The sequence below is a fragment of the Lissotriton helveticus genome, chromosome 8 (assembly GCF_964261635.1).
Source record: "Lissotriton helveticus chromosome 8, aLisHel1.1, whole genome shotgun sequence".
NCBI classification, from domain to species: domain Eukaryota; kingdom Metazoa; phylum Chordata; class Amphibia; order Caudata; family Salamandridae; genus Lissotriton; species Lissotriton helveticus.
In genome coordinates, this window is record NC_136069.1 from 126,104,137 (window position 1) to 126,124,177 (window position 20,041).

Here is a 20,041-nt window from a genome sequence, read left to right on the forward strand (position 1 = left end):
GCCAATCATGGAGTCACTAATTCATACATCAATTTACCATAGGGAGCACTTGCACTGTGACACTGAATAGCAGTGGCACAAGGCCCAAAGCATCTATAACCAGCAAAAACACATGAGGCAGCAGCAAAAACATGGAAGGGAGACCCACGCAAACAGTGCCAGGTCTAACAGCAAGGAAAATAGTGCTAGAGTCTTTCCCCCAGATATGGGACACCTATTTTATGGAAGGCTTTAAAAACCAGCAATAACTCTTTAAAATAAATCCTCTTCCTCACCGGAAGCCAGTGTAAGGAAGAACAGAAGAGGGGTTGTATGTGTTCTCGACCCATCCAGAAAAATGGCTCTGGCCACCACATTCTGGATCAGCTGTAGGCGGCCAAGTAAATAATCAGAAAGGACTAAGTACAAGGCATTTACATAGTCCTGTCTTGATACCACCAAGGCCTGGACTACCGTCTTTTTGTGGGAGACTGGAAGCAGGGGGAGAAAGTTCCCTAGCATTCGCAGTAATCCAAAGCAGGTCCCAGCCTCTGACTGAATCTGTGCCTTCATTGAAAGAGAGTCGTCAAATTTTACCCCAATATTTTTCACGATGTTGACAGACGTAGCAGGAGGGACATTTCTTGCGGACACCAGTTGTGCGTATTGCACAGGGATAGGAGCCATAGAAAATAATCTCTGACTTTTCAGAATTACACTTCAATTGATTTTGCCTAAGCCAAGAGAACACCTCTGACAGACAGGTGTTACTCCATTGACACACCCACTTGCAGACGTATGTACCCGCTGACAGACCTAGTCAAAGACTCATACACCCATTCACAGACCCACTCAGACACTTAAGCACCCAGTCATAGATCGTCACACACTCATGTAGTCACTGACATACCCACTCAGACACCTACGCACCCATTCACATAACCACTCAAACACTCTTGCACCCACTCACAGAATAACTCAAAGACTCATGAGTTTACTCTCATACCCACTCACAGACTTATATACCCACTCAGAGACATATGAACCCACTCACATAACCCAGTGAATCATTAATACACCAAATTATAGAGATATTTAGAGAATGATAACTGTGTTTGTAGAGTTATTTAGACAGTGAATTGTCCAGTGTGATGTTAGAATGAATTATATAGTTATAATTTGTTTATGTGGTGGTGGCTATGGAATTCCATATCACAAAAGAGAGAGAGGAACCCTAGTACTCAGAAAAGGGATGGGATAATGTAACAAAGAAGGGAAAAAGAGTCCCTATTCAAAAACATGTAAATGGTATGGATCATGTGTTGAACAAACACCTATGCAGTACAGTTAGTGACTACGGCAATGCGAAATACAAAATATGATAGGAATCAGTTAGATATAAAAAAACAGAAACCGTACAAAACAAAAATCACATAAGTGCAATATACAAACTGATATGGATGTATAAAAAATATATAACAATTAAAACAATGTAATCACATGTGGGTTTAAAAACATTTCATTTCCTTAGTATATTAGTATTGATATACATCACAAGAAAACTACAAAAAGGTTGACTCAGCGTTTCGGTGAGATGTATCTCCTTCACCTTCTTCAGGACAGAGTTTTCTAAAGCAATCTAAGTAGTAAGAAACACTTCATTAATATCACTTTGAGCACAACGTGATTTTTCAATTTACACAAACATACATCTAACTGGTAATACACATTGTCTTGCTTTTCTCATAAAGATAAAAAAAACATTCTACAACACATAATTCAAAAGGTGTAGATCAAAATATGTGGTAGTAACCTACCTAATTAAAATACGAAATAGCAAGATTTTGCATGTTATTTGCAAAACATGTAGGGGAAATTTTCCTCTGTGGTGATTTAAATGATAATGGGAACCTAGAATTAGGTAAAGAATAGAATTTATTGGAAGCAAATGACTAATATGCCTCAACAACGCAGATAATTCTCATTGCATACCTTAGTACTGATAACTACTCAACACAGAGTTGTGTTCGTTGGAGCCTCGTTGACAAATTCATTGGGATGAATATTTAAAGATATGTGCCTAAGGAATGCAAAGAAAATACTGAATCAGACACCTGATATGGTTTATGATCCGACTCGGTATACTCCATAAGAGATGGAGCATACCATATTCAGACTGATACATCCATAAAATAACACGTGTGCCGTGACTTACCTGGGCTTCAACTTTCAGATTTATTGCCGTTTTCAATAATTGGCGATGTAATCCTGCATTGAAGAGAACGGACTTATTTGCTTATCACAATAGTTGATCTCAAACTTTTGCCATACACAGTTTGAATTTACCGTGGTTAACTGTTAAGGAAACCTAATAATTACCTGGTATAGTTGTTGGGAGAATAATTCAACTGCAGGGTTAAAATCTGTAATATAAAAAACGTTGTTTTACTAAAAAGTGTTTTCGTATATTTTTGGTTAACTAATAAAACCCAATTTTGCATAAAGTGTGTTAATGGTCTACATAACATTAACTAGACTAATTTAAAAGGTGGCCTGGTTAGTCAGAGTCAGTTACCACAAGTACCCACCCGTCTGAAAAAGTTGTGGGCACAGGATGATTTTGCAACAAGGCCTCTTTCTGCTCCTCTGTTGGTTATTTCTGCACGTCTTGCTTCTTCCTGCACTTTTCCTCATCTTTGTGGACTTCTGTTGCTTCTTTCTGCATTTCTTTTACTTCTTTTTGTGCGTTTTTTCTTCTTTCTTCACATGTCCTACCTCTGTAGGGCAAAGTTAGAAACTAGCATTTAAAGAACCTTTGCAATCCACTTAGAAAACCATAGGTTTCAGGCACGTTATAGTCAGAAATGAGCATTTAAAAAACCTTAGAAATTCTCTAAAACAATATAGGTTTTAGGGAAAGTTATAGTTAGTTGGACATTTCACTTGTACAAAACCAGAGAAATTCCCCTGTTATAGTTAGTTCAGCTAACTATAACTCGTACCCCCGTAATGCACTGCTGATGGCGTCACATATTACATCACTCATGACATGGTCAGTGATATCACTGATTACATCACTGATGACATCTCAAATGACATCACTGATGATATCATCCGTGTGATAATTTGATGCATCTTCTCACACCCTAATATAGCCTTTGATACACCGACTCTACATTACAGACTAACATTCTCAAAACCATAGACACTCCAACACCAATAACGGCTACCCACTCACTGATTTTAGGGTTCACACACACATCCACTCACTCATGCCTACAGTCACTCATAATAATGGTCACTCAGTACAGGACTATCATATGCACTCATACACCTATATAGACACTCAAACACCGCTACTCATCCATGGAGGTACTCACATACCTAGTCAGTCATGCAAATAATTAATCACACTGCCATTTACTCACCTATACAGTAATACACACAGCAGCTCACTTACTCATGCAAATACTAGCACATTCTTACGCTCCTATACAATCACTGATCCTAGCACACACTCATCCATACAGCCACTCTCACAATCACACACTCTCACTTATAGCCATTTATGTACTCCAACACACATATATACTGCCTTCCACATATGTAGTTACTCACACATGTACCTCTGAGATATACATTCACTCACTAGCACACCCATACACACTCAGCCACCCACACAGTCCATCACAGATGCACTCTTGAAACCATGCACCCAGTGAATCACCCACTCAAGCATCTATGGACAGAGTCACAACACACCCCACCCACACAAACACTCAGGCACCCATACAGATACTCAGACAACCAATCAATAACCCATATAGACACTCGTGTAGGTATTCACAAACCTATGCAGCCACGTACACACCAACAGACAGAAGGATACAGACATTCACATAGTTTAGTCACTAACCCATGCATTCAGTAAGATATGTTTAATCACTCACTTATAGAGTCAGTCACGCACCTACTAAATCATCCATTTAGACACTTATACACCCACCCATTCATCAATACGCCTTTCCCTATATATATTAAACATATTTAAACTTTACAGAAACACACAGTCATCAGTGATGTCATCAGTGATGTCATTTGAGATGTCATCAGTGATGCCACTGAGCATGTCATGAGTGATGTAATATGTGACATCATCAGCAGTGTATTGCGGGGGCGTGAGTGATAGTTAACTAGCTATAACGGGGGAATTTCTCTGGTTTTGTATGAGTGAAATTTCCAACTAACTATAAATTGCCCTAAAACCTAAGTTTTTATGTTTTTTTCAGTCAAAAATATATATATATATATATATATATATGTGTTTATTTATATCGTATATATTAATATGTACATTTTCTCCATTTCACAGTCGCATCAAAAGTTTATCAAAAATGGTGGATGAGATAACACATGCCAGTACGTTGCATTGAATATATATAGTATATTTTGACTTTGTTAACATTATCAGGAGATCCAGCAAATCAAAAACAGAACATAAAGATGTGTACTGTTGTATGAAAGATAATCTTTTACATTATCAGTTGACAAGAGTTTTCATTGGAATTTTGCAAAACAACCATCTTGAACAATACTAGGAAATCCATGGCAACTTACAGATGACGCAACACCTACATAAATTGAAAATGGCAGCAGCAAAATGAGCGTACACAAAAGACACAGTGGCACAGCTCCCTTGAATGCAAGAGAAGGTTGTACAGAAATACTCCGGAAAGCGCGTCTTTGTTAAGAAAGAAAGAAATAACGAGGACTATGCCCTCCTTCTGGCCATTTTGTCCTCTGCTTCTTATACACACACAAAGCATAGTCACGACTCTTTTGTGAGAATATCATCTCCAGCAGCTTACCACATACATGTTTTTTTTTCAACACAGAGAGACCTAGTGCAATTTTTTTGTGTACAGCTATATTACATAATGGTCTTGTAATTTGACTTCATACGATTGGTCCAGATTGCATGTTCGGTTTCTGTAGTATTTCCTACGCAGGCGTGAAAAGGGACATTCATGAAAAATAACGAATAATAATTGGTTAAATGTGGGTCCAAGAAACAGCATGTATTATAGCTTCTAACAAAATGTCATACATAGACAATGGTGAAAGTTTCTTTTTCTTTTTAAGCTTCCGTTTTATATTTTTAAAATAAAAAAACACGAATTTATAACATACATATATATAATTAGCCTAAGATTTTGAAATACAATTCCTGATAAGGGAAGAAGAAAAAGAGAAGCAGCAAAAAGAGATGAAATAAAAAGGCTGGGAAAGCCAGCAATAAGGGCTTCAAATTTCAAGTTAGACTTCAGTTTCGGTCAGGTGTGAAAGCCTCTATGTCTACTCCTGGGAGTATGCTTGGTTGGAGGAACGTTGATTTTCAATTGACACTTTGTAAGAAGAATTTTGCTTTATTGACCAGAGTGGTGCCCTAATTCTGGCTTAGGTTGCAGTATCTACGTGAGTAGGGAAGGGAGGATAAGTAAACACGTGATTTACATTTCTTTATGGCTGCATCTGATTAAAAAGGCGTGCACTGGGAGTTTGATCCATGAGGGGCATTGTTTGATGATGTTACCCGTGAAGAAAAGTGGATTGCTGTCATTGTGCTATGTGATAAAAGCAGCTATGCTTAAGTGTGACGTACCTACCAGCACTACTATACTGTCATAGAATATTACTGTCGAGTGTTGATTTCCCAAGGACTGCTGCAGTGAGTAAACAGTGCGAAAGTTATTTAAACAATGAAAGGAAGAATTATCCTTCCAGCTGGCTAGTGACGGTGCTATTTTTCCAGGACAATTCATCCTCAATGGATAATAAAGAGATATTTATGGTTCGATGTTTATTTATGCTCTGATTGAGATAAGCTCAAGAAGGTATAAATATGTTTTTAAACTTTGCAACCCAAAGCTGGTAAAGTAGTTGAAATAAACAACTGTACCATTTAGCAAAATCCATACTTAATATACACTTCATAAAAATAGGGAAGAGACTGAGGGCTCTTTTGCTAAACCTACTTATGGTCAGAAACCTATTTTTATGGTAAAAAAGGGCTCCTTTAATGCCTGTCTGGCATCCACAAAAAATACTTGGAAGACATAAAAGGTTGAACTACTGCATGGTTTGACTGTTTACAACTAAGCAGGAGTAAACCCCAGGCATGGAGCAAGAAGTGGGTGGATCAAGAGATGGTTTGTCTCAAGGGTTTTTGAAAACCCACCACCTCAAGAGTTTTTTTACTACTTTCACAAGATATTCACTCCAGGAAAGGCCAACTCCCCTTTCACATAGGGAAGTAAAAGGTACATCCCCAAACGTCTTTCAGGGGAAGGTGTTTCTACAAAGGCAAAAAAGGTTCCCTAAGGAGAAAACATTTTTAAAATTTTCATTTGCTTATTCGACTCCATTCTCTAATGTCGAGCTTTACACTCTATGGGGAGATTTATGAAAAAGTCACGCAGTGCAGCGCAGCCCCTTGCAAGACCGCACTGCATTGTGCGACAGGGAGGGAGCAGGAGAGTGCCATATCTTCAAAGATATGGCTATCTCCTCACCTTTCCCTTGTGCCTGCACTGATTACAGCTGTGTGCGCCATGCACATGATGGAGCAAGGACTCATAGAAAAGAGACTTGCTCAGAAGCAATCCTCTAATTTAACTTCTAATATTGTATTAACTACGTACTGTGTAAATTAATACGCACAACATTGAAGATAAAAGACAGAGAAGCGTGCCTACGTGTATTACTAATAAGTAACTCAAGTGAAATTAAAAAATGTCTGCTAATGGGAAATCTTTATTGTGCATGCGTCAACTGCACCTACGCAGTATGTACGAGCTGTCACTTGGAGGGAATTTCTTGCGCCTGCGGAGACGCTATTAAAATGGCTGCTTGAGAACTCACATGCTTAGCATCTACTTTGCTGAAACTAACATGAGCTATTCTACTAATGCTACTGTGGGGAGAGCATTAATAAATGAATGGGATTAGAGAAGAGATAGTTGGTATCCAGTGAAACCATTTTATTTTGGATTTAATATTTGACTTTCTGACTTTTCATTAGTATGCATTTGGGCCTCTCGTATGAATCCAGAGTCTATAACCCACCTGACCTCCACACATGCGCGATGTGATTGAGCCAGAAGAAGTGATGTGACTTTTGAATACAGTCCAAGGACGCAAAATATACATACCCTAGGAACCAGCTCCAAAGTCCTCAGAATGAATGTGAATACATGAAAATTGAGGTAGTCTTAGCTAGTTAGTTAGCATGAGACCGGGATGCTGTCTGAGTGAATCAGAGACGGAGATTTGCTGAATGATGCAGAGCTCAGATGCTGTCGAAGTGACTTGAAATGCTGATGAAGAATCGAATGCAGAACCATCTATCCTAAATTAATTTACTTAGAAGAAGATCGCGAAAGAGGGGTACTATGCAAGAGTCAGGACAGGTTATCTATCCTGTCCTGATTCCTGGCCTGAAGACTCTGTTGCCTGATCTTTCCCAGGGGACCCTTCCCAGCTCCTTGACCAGGGGGTTGGTTTTCACACCATCCTAGGTAAATATTTTCTGTGTATGTGCCAATGTCCTTTTCTCTCTATCCTCTCCTTTCGGAGCATAAGTCATTGCAAGATATAAAGTACGAGTTGATGATTGATTAATTGAATCTTCCTTCCTATGAGTGATGGACACTGTACCGTACTTTGTTAGTGGTTCACATGAAATCAATTTAGATAAAGAATTAAAATACTTCCTGAGTCTGTGGTCATTTCATTACATGTAAGAAGATTATTTTGTGTAATTTCACCATCAACTAGTTAAACTAATGGTCCATTGACCAGAGGAAAGAACTTTTTGATCAGTGAAAAGTGATAGAAAATCATAAACTTTAACTCAGCGGTTATTTCCAGGCTGTGTGTTTATGGGCCCAGGTGGGTATACGGTATTGGGGTACCTGTTGCTGGTGAGCAGCTGGATCAGTTTTCTGGTAGCAGAGGATGGTTATTATTGACTAGCAGGGCTAGGGTGTCTGCATGAGACCAGCATATGTTTTGTACAGGAAGGGTACCCTTCGTGTACAAAATACTATGCTCGACAGAAGGGAAAACTTCTCCCACTTTGCAGGAATGCTGCTCAGTGCAGCACGCATGCAAAGTCGGAAAAGGAAGGAGAAATGAAAGCATATCTCCTTCCTTGTGCTTAGTTGAAAAGGGCACAGTTTTCTCACGCTAAACCCAATCTACTGTTTTTAGTAAATTGGGTTTAGTGTGAGAAACCTTGGGTGGTTGCTTGGAAACGCCCATGCACCAAACTTGGTACGCCCCCATGGTGCAAAATAACGCTGCTTCGAATTACTTTTACGTTATTTCCAGCGCTAAACAAGTTGGGAAAGTAAATTACAAAAAAAAAATGTGTGTCGTTTTGAGTCACTTTTGTGATGCAAACACGCCGCAAAAACGTAATAAATCTTCCCCATGTGTCACAACATTCCTAATAGACTGCTGGAAAGCTGAGACTTGCAAAGCTTTCCAGACTTTCAACAAGGTATGTTTCTGCATTCCCAAAAGGCAGACATATACAAATGTGTGTCAGTGTATGTGTATGGATGTAAATGTATACATTTACCAGAAAGTTAGGAAAAGGGTGATAGCGTGTTCAAGTATTACAGCAAAGAAAGTATCTCCTACCATATGTATAATTGTATTTGTATAATTGTATTTTTGGGGAGTTCTATCAAAGCGCATTACATAAGCACCAGTTGCTTTACAGATGGACACATTCATTGTTGTTGGGCACAGGGAGATTATGGGGCATATGTATGAAAATCCCTGTTTGCGATTCTCAAATAGCGATTTTCTGAGAATCACTGTTTGAGAATTGCAAAAAGGGATGTATGTAAAAAAATCGCAATTTTTTTTGCGATTTCTTAGTTTTCCTTAATTGCGATCAGCAAATTGCAAAATCGCAATTAAGGAGTACTTACCCATTAATTTCTATGGGCCAGGAGGCCCATAAGAATGAATGTGAAGTCATTCTCAATTTGCGATTCACAATTTGAGAATTGCAAATTGAGAACAATTTCAAGGGTGCAAAGGTGTCATAAGGACACCCTGATGCACCCCTAAAATGAACATGTGTGCGCATATGGCACACATACATGCCCTAAGGGCATGTATGTGCGCCATATGGCACCTTCACAAATGTCAAAAAGAGCATTTGTGAAAGAAATCGCAAATTACCACCAACTTGAAGTTGGTGGTAATTTGCGATTTCTTGAGGAGAAATCACAAAAATTGAGTGCTTGTTGCATAGCATTTAAGGAATCGCAATCTGCGATTCCTTAAATGCTTACGCAAGATTAAAGAATCACAAATTTTGCGATTCCTTCATTTTGCAATCCGGTCCAGAGGCATAGCTTGGCAGTTCTGGCTGGACTGTTCCCATGAGGCACAGGGTCAGACTGATTTGCATATGGCCATGTCTGAATTGGGGTGGCAGAGTGGGCTAAAGAAAGGTGATGGATTAAAACCAGATCTGTTGACTGGGTGTGAGTGTTTGATTGGTTCAGATGCTCTGTCCATCACCACCCCCTTTTGTACCGCTTTGTTTGCCATAAGTTGGCAGGGTATGCTCAGACATGAGTCCCTTGCCACTGGATTCAAGCAAGCCTGGCTGAAGACGGCTGAAATTCCAGAAACCGGTCCTAGGAAGCTTGTTTCAGTCCAAGGAAGGCATGGCTTGGCAGTTCAGGCTGGACTGTTCCCATGAGGCACAGGGTCAGACTGATTTGCATATGGCCATGTCTGAACTGGGGTGGCAGAGATGGCTAAAGAACGGTGATGGATTAAACCCAGATCTGTTGACTGGGTGTGAGTGTTTGATTGGTTCAGATGCTCCGTCCATCACCACCCCCTTTTCTACCTTTTTGCGAATCGCAGCGTTTGCGACTAAAAATTCCGTTGATACATCTGCCCCTAAGTGATTTGCCCAAAATCACAGGATGTTGAGTGTCGCTGCAGATACTTGAACTCGGTTCCCCAGCTTTGAGGATGACTGCTCTAACGGTAAGGCCACATCTTCTCCCACATCATTGCTCTTTTCCCTGCCCTTACAAAGGCAAAGTTCATCTATGTCATCAAGAACCTTGATTACCCCCAAAACTGTTTATTTCCATAGATACCATGGTTAGGATAAGAAACTAAAGCAAACGCTGAACCTGCCAGGAATTGTTAGTTGAGTCAGGGACTGAGAACAAATAGGCCAGGGCACCAAAATAAAAGTGGCTCCCATTAGCGAATTGGGTAGCTAAAAAAGTGACCCATATTTGCAAATCAGAGCAGTTTTGAACTTGTCAAGACACACAGTATTGTATTTTGCAAGATATGAGTGACAGCAAGCATATTTGTCACTGACATAGTCACATAGAATATCTGAACTTATAAAGGGCCCCATATTTCAAATAGCATAGGGCCTTAACAAGTCTAAATCCGGCGCTGACTCAAGCAATGCAGCACAGCAGCCAACATTGCTGCTCTTCGTTGCATGTGAGGGAGGGAACAGCAAAGCTCTATATCGACAGAGGTAAGGCACTGTCCTGATCTCTCGCTACCGCATGCGCATAACTAGGCTGCCGAGTGCCATGCACAAAATGTAATGGTGGCTAGCACAGGTTTTTTAACTGGAAGTATACTATTCTAGCATAAAATACTATGCCTAGACAAAATATTAAACTTTTCCCACTTTGGATGTGTGCTCTACTGTGTATCACAAATGCAAAAACGTTTTGAGGAATAAAAGAATTCCTCCAAATTACGGTCACTCTCGAAAAGAAGCTATTTTTTGTGCAAAACCCTGTCGCCTGTTAGTAGATAGAGCTTTGTGTCAAAACCTATCGTTGCATGAAACGCACCCCCGATTATGTAATTTTACTTTCAGGCAACTTTCCAGTGCAAAACAACCTTTTTTTACTGGAAAGTAAATTCGTAATGAACATTTTGCACTTGTTTCTGGCACTTTCGTGATGGGAACAATGGAAATTGTTGGTAAATCTGCTGTTTTTCCTAAAATTCTCCTTATAGATTTTATATGCCTTTAAGAAGCAGATTCATACCCTGTAAGCACATAACCAGACGAATATTAATTGTTAAGCATCTCGACCAACATCATCAGACATTAAGAAACTAACCCATCACAGCTCCCTGCACCCTCTCACGGATGCAAATTCCTTCCACTGACAAAAAATTCAACACTTCCATCCACCAACCTGTTAAGCTCCCCGACCTATATTTCACTTCATGTTGCAAGTGTTTGAGTGTTCTCCCCGTCGCCCCTGCTCTCATTCCTGTGAGTGAGAAGCGTTGGAACGCAAACTTGCCAAAGTTTCGTTTTAGAGGGGCCCATCTTGCCTCATATGGGATTTCAGTTTGATGTATGTTATGTGTGAGCTAAGTCTGGGGAACAAGAGAGACAATACAGGTGACTCTCTCTGGTACCAGAATCATGTAATCACTTACTACGATGCTCCCAACATGTGGAGTGATAACAGCCAATCGTGTTAACAATCCTCCCTTCTATTGAGCAGTGTCGAAAGCCTAGTACAACTAACAGTATTTTCAGGTATAGGGAAACCCAGTACTCCCTTTCCATGTCCCAGGATCTTTGGCCAGAGTGTTTGTATGACTTAACAGGACCACCAGATGTGATTCAGAGTTGCTGTTTGCACCAGATGTGAAGCAGGGTTGCTGTTTCCACCAGATGTGCAGCAGGGTTCCTGTTTCCACCAGAAGTGCACCAGGGTTCCTGTTTCCACCAGCTGTGCATCAGGGTTCCTGTTTCCACCAGATGTGAAGAAGGGTTGCAGTTTCCACCAGATGTGCAGCAGGGTTCCTGTTTCCACCAGAAGTACACCAGGGTTCCTGTTTCCACCAGCTGCGCATCAGGGTTCCTGTTTCCACCAGATGTGCAGTAGGGTTGCTGTTTCCATCAGATGTGCAGCAGGGTTCATGTTTCCACCTGATGTGCTGCAGGGTTCCTGTTTCCACCAGATGTTTATCAGGGTTCCTGTTTCCACCAGATGTGCAGCAGGGTTGCTGTTTCCACCAGATGTGCAGCAGGGTTCCTGTTTCCATCAGATGTGCCTCAGGGTTCCTGTTTTCACCAGATGTGCAGCAGGGTTTATGTTTCCACCAGATGTGCTGCAGGGGTCCTGTTTTTCACGAAGCATCTTCAGCATGTCTCTGGTATCAGAGGTAAAATACAGTGTAAATGAGCTGGACCACTGAAGCACCAATCAATATGACACTTCCAAGTTGACAATAATCTTTTACGGTTTTGGTTTGCCAGATCACAGTGTCTGCCATGCCCTCTCAGACATTACACTGTCACACCGCCCAGGTCCACATCCTACTCTGGTGGTAAGACTACTTTTACCACCCGGTGCGTGGCTGGAGAGACTCGAATGTATTAGTTCCTCTTAAGTTCCGAGTGGCCTATCAGCTGTTTGTGCATTAGCAGTGTACAGGTTCAGATCCTGTGTTGGCAGTATAATAATCTGTAGGTCTCTCTCAAGGCATTGTCCTATTTGCACTGTTATTTTCTCTAGTTTGAACAGACTCCCAGTAACGAGCAGTCTCTCTCTTCCCAGCTCTGAAACGTTCAGATAAAAAAAAATGCGTTCAAAAGTGGCCATTAGTCTAGGGAAACGGGTTGCACTTAAAATAATATGTTACTTTATTTAAATGAGATCACAGACATGGTGGTCAGCTGAGACCCAAGCAGTTTGTATCTGCACCATATCCCATGAATACAGATAAGATATGTTGATTTGAGACCGACTCTGAATGATGAGTATGCAAACAGACTTATTAAGAGATAATAATTTGAATAGGTATGTGATGGTTGTGCTTTCCCTCATGTTACTGTGGGCTTCCTTACTTCCCCTACATCCGTTTCCATGCTCTCTCCAATCCCTAACTCCAAACTAACTAAAACTACAGCCAACTAGCAGCCCCTTGTCTCTTGAAGAAGTAATACAGGACCCCATAATCCCGGTATGAACCCATGTAACAGAGAAAGAAACCACCTTGGATGACTTTCTACATTATAGAGTCAGACCCTATCCCTTCTGATAACACTTTCTATCCCACCCACTCCCTTTTGTTGATTTCCCCCTCACACGTATGTCTGCAGCGACTCAGCTCTGCTGTTATCTTTCTCCTGTCACTGTTGGCTTCTGACTGTTAGGGCTCGCCTCTTCTGTGCACGGTTCACCAGACAGCATGGTTTCATGTTGTTTGTTTGTGGTCTGGACGTTATAAAAATTCAGGCGCATGCACACCATCACATTATCAGGCTTGCCTTCCTTGCAGCTTTCTCATCCTCTTTTGAGACTCCACAGTTCTGGAATGACAAGCGATCTCACTTCCTCCCCCACCTGGCAGGTTCTAAACAACAATGTCCTCTTTGGGGGCTCCCCTTCCCAGCATCCATTTTCCAGGTGGTTTGCTCTGTCCCGGGCAGTGGACCCACACTATGAAGGGGTGTACCGACCAGAGGTTCAGACTTAGGGGCATATTTACAAGGAAAGTGGTGAAGCTTGTCGTTAAACCAAGGAAGCTAATGACACGTGCAATCACTTTAGAATTCCAGGGCTGCATCATAGCCATGCATTTCCGCCTGCGCTGGCGATAATTTTAGCTGCCTGGTGCCTGTGTTGAGGAAGGTATCCCTTCCTGCACATAAACAATCTGAAATGGCAATATGAAACTTCTATGTGTGCTGCTCAATGCTTAAGATCCTTGGCTTGGCTTTTCCATGAATTGTCTAGTTTGCGCTCCCCTAGTCAAGATCCGGGCATCATGACAGCTCCCGCTCATATAGCTGCTTGAAACCGACATGTATGTAAACTGGTAGGTACCTGATACCTACAGATTCTGTAAAAAGGGGCAAGTGAAGTACTTATTTTACCAGGTATGTGATGCACCATTTCTGTTTCACTGATCTGCACGCGGATTTGGTCAACCTCCCTAAATGTGGCTGTAAGGTTCAACACATCCTCAGCTCAGGCTTTCAGCTTTACTAATGATGTCACACATGGGATATATGGGTAGTCAGAAGGCTTACAGATGTGGCTACCTACTGCAGCCTATATGCATCCAGACTTATGCCCACAATATTTGTACCTGAATGCAAAATTTACCTTTCCTATAATGTCTGAACCACAAAATGCACGAACCTACTGATAACGTGTCTCACTGTAGTATTATTGTGTAGGCATTGGGTGTTCACAGTTCCAGTTTGGTGTGATCACTTCTCATATCTATTGTCGTGTGTAAATGCACTCCATACACATGTCATCATACACACGCAGGGTACTATGACGTTTCGACCCACTGGCCTTGTGTAAGAATTAAGGTGCAACAGAAAATTGATTATAGAATATTTGTATTTTGCATTAATCCTAAAATCGACATATCATTGAGTGTTGTTTTAATTAATATAAATCCAACAATGTAAGTACGCACTACATGCACACTCAAACATGTAATTATGAAAGCATCCATGTGATTTTGTAATAATTATTCTACATGTAGCATGTGTGTCACTCCTGATAAAAACGTATCAGATCACACTGGAGTTCCATAGTCCTTTTAAAAGAAACCCTAGAGGCAGCCAGTAGAGCGCTCCGAAGTGCCCGGTACAGCCCTGAAATCCTTGCCACAGAAGCCAGAGCAGGACTGACTTTGAGAAGGTCCAGGGACATCTGCCGCGCGCTTTATTGACCGTGAAGCGTGGCTTTTCGCCGGAGCCTGGCACATACATGGGCTGGCATGGGCAATCGTAACTCTCAATTAATTTGATCTCTGACTGCATCATTTTAATCAATTGCTGAGATTAGGCAAACACAGGAGATATATGAGCCGGCTCCCGGCGGCTCAGCCGTACAGGCCATCCAGGACAGAAGGGCCGGCGGAGAGAGCTAAATTAGATTTTTGTTCCCCTGTTGTTTTTGCAGCGAAGGGCTCAGCTGATCCGCCGACGCCAAGTCACAGCGAGCCTAATTTAAAAGCCTGGGCTCAGCTGGAGCAGCTGACGCCTAGAAGCTCATGCACACTAGAGGGGGCGCTAACCCTGCACTGTGGTAATTGACATGTCACATACAAGTGGGGCTTAACCTTCAGGCTCCCCAGGTTGAAAGGTAATTTGTGCAGCAATGTGTTAATCAGATTAATGGTCGGCTTTCATTCCTCCTGGAACAAAACAGAGGGATTTGTTAAGAGCTGCATTCAAATGCGAACACTAATACTCATTCACATCTTTAAGTGTTCCTTTGCAAGCAGCAGCCCCAGTTCCTGTCCATGATTGAATGTATGAGCATGTGTGAATGTATAAGGGACTCTGGACTTGTATAGCGCACAGTCCACCTCGAAAGTGAAACTCTTTCCATGAAGAAGGTTTTGCACTGAGAAAGACAGACAAAGGCACAGATAATTGCCAGATCACCTGGTACAGCTTGAGATCTGCTGCACCAAGACATTAAAATATAAAGTGAATCAAAGAAACAGCTGCATTCAAAGAATGTCCTGTGTGATCTTGTGCAAATTTAGGAAGTTATGTAGTATGTCTGCCAAAATTATAGGAGATGTCCCATCCACTTTATTTAAGCGTGCATATGTGAGTGTATATTATAAATGGGGCAAGCAGGCCACTCCTGCCAAACTCTGAATTATTGGGGGCTGAATTGCACCCACCCAGGAGAAAGGCATTACAGGTATAAGTTTTAACACTTTCTTCCCCTGAGATACTGATTTGAACATTTGTTACATGAATAAGCAATGTACATTTTAAAACTTTAATGAGTTAAAAAGTAAAGGTGTAGATCCTTTTCATTATTAAGCTTGGATACATTATCTATAGCAGGGCTTTAAGACACAGACACAAAAGGGCGCTTAGGCATAACTCCTAGGAAGGGTTGTGGCAGTGAGGAAGTGGAAGAGTTGTGGACTGGGGTGGGGTGTGGGGTAATGATGAACTGACACCCACTCAGCGTTTGTCCAGCATCTGGGTGCTTACCCCATGCTTCTTGTGTTGCTTAAAGTTATTGGTTTTCTGCTCTGTGCATAAGGTGCGTATTACCACTACCTTAGAAAAAACCGGGGGTCTACACTGAAGCCAAATTCTATGGCTGTGAACAAACAGACTGTCATATAATCAGTCAGAAAAACAGGTACCTATAGAGCCTATATTTAAAGATGCAAAAGATTTGCAAAAACCAAGAACACAAATGATTGTCGGTGAGACCCAATTAGAAAGAATAATGGATTTCCATCAAAAGTCATGTATTGATCAATAATCTCATTTGGTCATCTATGAATCAGGGATGGTGTGTCTCTGATCATTGAGACTATTTCCATACCCAATCAACTCATATTCTATGGGTCAAGCGCACGATCAATGTGTTGACCATGAGAAAAGTAGCGTATATGGGAATCAGTGCAGGTCTGATCCCCGGTTATACTGGGTGAGTGAATTAATGTTTTACATATCGTGCCAATTATTGTGGCGGTTTGTTGAGATGCACAGTGACGCATTAACTGAGATTGCACTATGTGTGTTTTCCAGATGTGAGACACACCGTCTGACACAAAGTGGAATGAATACTTTCTGATATGTTCACCATATCCTTTATAAAATTAACTCACTTTAGTCTTGTAGCATTGTTAGTATCACTTTACGCAGTAGCATTATATTTTAGAACAGAGGCCCTGAAGAAAGCCTTGGGTTGTCTTTGCCCTCTGGCTGAAACATGTTGGCCCCTACGGCAGTTACCTATTTGTTTGATACTGCCATTGTTTTTAACTAGAGGTAGAGACTATACCCAAATAAAATTCATTCTTTTCTACTCTCTGCACTCTATTTTACTTCACAACATTTTCTGTTGCACTGCACTGATTCCCATATATGCTACTTTTCTCCTGTTCAACACAGTGATTGTGGGCTTGACCCATAGAATATGAGTTGATTGGGTATGGAAATAGTCTCAATGATCAGAGACACACCATCCCAGAAAGACAGATAACCCTGTCACCTGGAGCACATCTCGAAGGGAGAAGTTACATTAATTGTGGCCTATGAAGCTAGACCCTACTGTGTGGCAGGGTAATGAGGTGTTATCCCATTGACACAAACTCCCTTAATTCATCTTTTCATTCTGAGGCCAGAAGTGTGTGAAGACACAACACAAAAGGAGCACTGACTGTGTGTCTTTCGGAGGACAGGCACAGTAGAATTCGGAACCCTTTTTTCAAATGTTGACAAAAAGCAGATTTTCCCTCACCCACCTACTGTACTATTATAATTATGAGGTCTGATATATTTTATGTAGCCTGGTCACTGCAGCACAGTTATATAAAGAATAATGTGTCCCTTGTCGTACATATAAAGATACTACAAGTCACTTAGAAGTTCCACAACAATGCCAGAGCTGGCGTTCCTTTATAAAGTCAAATATGCATTCAGATTATTAGGTCATACAGCTCAGAGATGATTTGTAATACCATTTTATCGTACTGCAGAGGGAATTTTGGGGCATATTACCAACGTTAAGCGATATTTATCACTAACGATGCTTAGCAACGACTTTTTTAACGCTAAGCATCGTCAGAAATTATCGCAGATAAACCTTGCTATTATCAAGGTTTATCGCAAATGCGATAAAAAACGGCCGCAATGCATGAATATCGCTGAAAAGTCAGCGATATTCATGCATTACCGAGCTAATGCTCTTAGCCATGTTATCCACCTCCCATTGGATAACATGGCTAAGAACTGCTCAGGGCAGGTGTTAGTTTTTGGAGATATTCGCGCTTAGCGCGAATATCTCCAAAAGTTGGTAATAGGAGATAGCGATGTTAGTGACTGTTTCCAGTCGCTAACATCTTGGCACGCCCACTTTGCATGTCATTAGTGATAAATATCACTGACATGCAAAGTGGGGCCCAAGATGGTCGCTATCTCCTACTAGCTGTTGCTAACTGGTGTTAGCTACAGCTAGGTAATAGGGAGATAATTTTATCTCCGCTTTTTTGGCTTTTAAAGCCAAAAAAGCGGAGATAAACCCCCTTGATAATATGCCCCTTTGGGGCATATTACCAAGCAATAGCAATAATTATCGCTATTGCTTGGTTAGAGACAAAAATTTACCGCTGAGCTGCGGCGATTTTTATCGCAGATAAACATTGGTATTACCAAGGTTTATCGCAAATGCGATAAAAAACGGCCGCAATGCATGAATATCGCTGAAAAGTCAGCGATATTCATGCATTACCGAGCTAATGCTCTTAGCCATGTTATCCACCTCCCATTGGATAATATGGCTAAGAACTGCTCAGGGCAGGTGTTAGCTTTTGGAGATATTCGCGCTTAGCGCGAATATCTCCAAAAGTTGGTACTAGGAGATAGCGATGTTAGCGACTGTTTCCAGTCGCTAACATCTTGGCACGCCGACTTTGCATGTCATTAGTGATAAATATCACTGACATGCAAAGTGGGGCCCAAGATGGTCGCTATCTCCTACTAGCTGTCGCTAACTGGTGTTAGCGACAGCTAGGTAATAGGGAGATCATTTTATCTCCGCTTTCTTGGCTTTTAAAGCCAAAAAAGCGGAGATAAACCCCCTTGATAATATGCCCCTTTATTCCTTATAATACATGGTCACATCATCACCCTTCCAACAAACCACTTACATTCTTAGGGCCTGATTCACAAACATAAACTTAAACCTTTGTGTAAGCCTACAATAGTTTGCTATTCACAAATGTATTTTACTAGTAGTATCTTTACTACTGCTGAGTTTCCTCACAGTCCTATCTTTTAATGTACACAAAAGTGCATCATTGCCTTGTTGAATTAGGACAGTGGTGTCTTGCTCCTTCATATGAATGAAATAGTATGTTTGCTGACATAAAATAATAAAAGCAAAAACTGTAGCTCAAAATTGAACATACAAAAGCAGTCAATAATTTGTTGACAAAATGGTGAAACATTTGCCCACACCGTGTTACCAGGAGTAAAAATGCCAATAGAGTGAAGTAGTACTGCTTCAAAATGTAACTCATATTGCCACATAATATTCATTTTCTTGCCACAGAATATAGTCAACCCTCCAATAAAATGTGGTGCCCCCTTGTGACTTAATTTTAAAGGCCTTGTCTATAAAATGGAAAAAATAAACCATTTGCCATAAATAAATTTTTCTTCTGATCGTTTTTTATTTTTGAACAGAAGAAGGAAAAGCCAGTTCTTTCATTTCACCATTTAAACTGCAGCTGGGTGCTGCCTCTGGTACCAGGCAGTATAGTGGCACAACTTAACCATAACAAGGAATTTAGAGACTGACTCTAATACAGGGATTGCAGGATCCCATATATTGTAGTATGGCTCTAAAGCAATATGGTGCAGTATAAAGTTTACTTAGAGGGCTACTGTGGGCTAGAAACTCATAGCTTGGCACTCCAACATTTGAGAGTTAAAAAACAATATGCAATAAGTTACTTTAAGAGAAAACAAAAGTACTTTTATATATGAAAAATTAAATTCCTTTGACCACAGTTACTGATTGTTGTACTTGGTTCTTTCTGCGGAGTCACCTCAAGACTTTTTGCCTTCACTTGCTCATAAGTTTGGATACATCATCTCTAGCAGGGGTTTACAATGCAGGCTCAAAAGGGTACTTAGACATGACTCCTAGGAAGGGTTGTGGCAGTGAGGAAGTGGAAGAGTTGTGGACTGGTGTGGGGTAATGATGAACTGGGACCTACTCAGCATTTGTCCAGCATTTGGGTGCTTACCCCATGCTGCTTGTGTTGGTTAACGTGATTGGTTTTTAGCTCATTGCATAAATGGAGTATTTATAGACACCTGGTGGATCTGGCTCAAGACTTTTTGCCTTCACTCCTCCATTTTTGCTGAGTGTGTTTTTTGACCCTAGGACTCAGTGCACTTTACCACTGCTAACCAGTGCTAAAGTGCTTGTGCTCTCTCATT